Below are 1,729 nucleotides of genomic sequence, written 5' to 3' on the forward strand. Positions count from 1 at the left end.
CAACGTGGGTTAGGTTAGGGCGCAACTTGGGTTAGGTTAGGGCGCAACTTGGGTTAGGTTAGGGCGCAACTTGGGTTAGGTTAGGGCGCAACTTGGGTTAGGTTAGGGCGCAACTTGGGTTAGGTTAGGGCGCAACTTGGGTTAGGTTAGGGCGCAACTTGGGTTAGGTTAGGGCGCAACTTGGGTTAGGTTAGGGCGCAACTTGGGTTAGGTTAGGGCGCAACTTGGGTTAGGTTAGGGCGCAACTTGGGTTAGGTTAGGGCGCAACTTGGGTTAGGTTAGGGCGCAACTTGGGTTAGGTTAGGGCGCAACTTGGGTTAGGTTAGGGCGCAACTTGGGTTAGGTTAGGGCGCAACTTGGGTTAGGTTAGGGCGCAACTTGGGTTAGGTTAGGGCGCAACTTGGGTTAGGTTAGGGCGCAACTTGGGTTAGGTTAAGGCGCAACTTGGGTTAGGTTAAGGCGCAACTTGGGTTAGGTTAAGGCGCAACTTGGGTTAGGTTAAGGCGCAACTTGGGTTAGGTTAAGGCGCAACTTGGGTTAGGTTAAGGCAGAAGTTGGGTTAGGTTAAGGCAGAAGTTGGGTTAGGTTAAGGCAGAAGTTGGGTTAGGTTAAGGCAGAAGTTGGGTTAGGTTAAGGCAGAAGTTGGGTTAGGTTAAGGCAGAAGTTGGGTTAGGTTAAGGCAGAAGTTGGGTTAGGTTAAGGCAGAAGTTGGGTTAGGTTAAGGCAGAAGTTGGGTTAGGTTAAGGCAGAAGTTGGGTTAGGTTAAGGCAGAAGTTGGGTTAGGTTAAGGCAGAAGTTGGGTTAGGTTAAGGCAGAAGTTGGGTTAGGTTAAGGCAGAAGTTGGGTTAGGTTAAGGCAGAAGTTGGGTTAGGTTAAGGCAGAAGTTGGGTTAGGTTAAGGCAGAAGTTGGGTAAGGTTAAGGCAGAAGTTGGGTTAGGTTAAGGCAGAAGTTGGGTTAGGTTAAGGCAGAAGTTGGGTTAGGTTAAGGCAGAAGTTGGGTTAGGTTAAGGCAGAAGTTGGGTTAGGTTAAGGCAGAAGTTGGGTTAGGTTAAGGCAGAAGTTGGGTTAGGTTAAGGCAGAAGTTGGGTTAGGTTAAGGCAGAAGTTGGGTTAGGTTGTGGGGTGGCGAGGTTCGTTGATAGTGATGGTAGTAAGTGGACGCCTGAGGCACTATCAGATATGTCACGTCAGTTGCACTTGTGGCTCATGGCAGGTGGCGCGCCCGTTCTGTGTTTGTGGCAAAGGAGTGGCACACCTGTGTCTTTCATTCCTGCCATTGTTTATGTGCTGTGAGATGCGGCAGTGTGGTGCTGTTGGGTGCACCCCTGTGTAGGACATGTGTGGGTGTTGGTGGCGTATCTGAGCAATGGTGGTTGTAGGAAGAGTGGGATATTCAGTTTTCTGGTTCGACGTCCCGGTCTGGTTATCATAGTGTGGATGGTGTACTGTGGCCGAGAGGATGCACTGGATGTTGTTCCATGCTGGTACTTAGATGTTGTGTCTGCGTCTGTTACATGCATAGACTAGTGGGTGATGGAGTGTGTGGGTGACGTGTGGTTGACATTGTGTGCACAGACGTTCAGCATGTATAGGGACAGTTGTATGTGTTATCTGTATTCCGATGACTGCGCGTATTACTAAGCACCGCCGTGTATAAGCTTAATGTATGTATAGTCAATGCCTGTTCTATCTCTGTACAGTAGTAGCGGTGCGACTGCACTAGCTAGCTA

Source organism: Schistocerca nitens, unplaced genomic scaffold (genome assembly GCF_023898315.1).
Source record: "Schistocerca nitens isolate TAMUIC-IGC-003100 unplaced genomic scaffold, iqSchNite1.1 HiC_scaffold_240, whole genome shotgun sequence".
In the NCBI taxonomy this organism is placed as follows: domain Eukaryota; kingdom Metazoa; phylum Arthropoda; class Insecta; order Orthoptera; family Acrididae; genus Schistocerca; species Schistocerca nitens.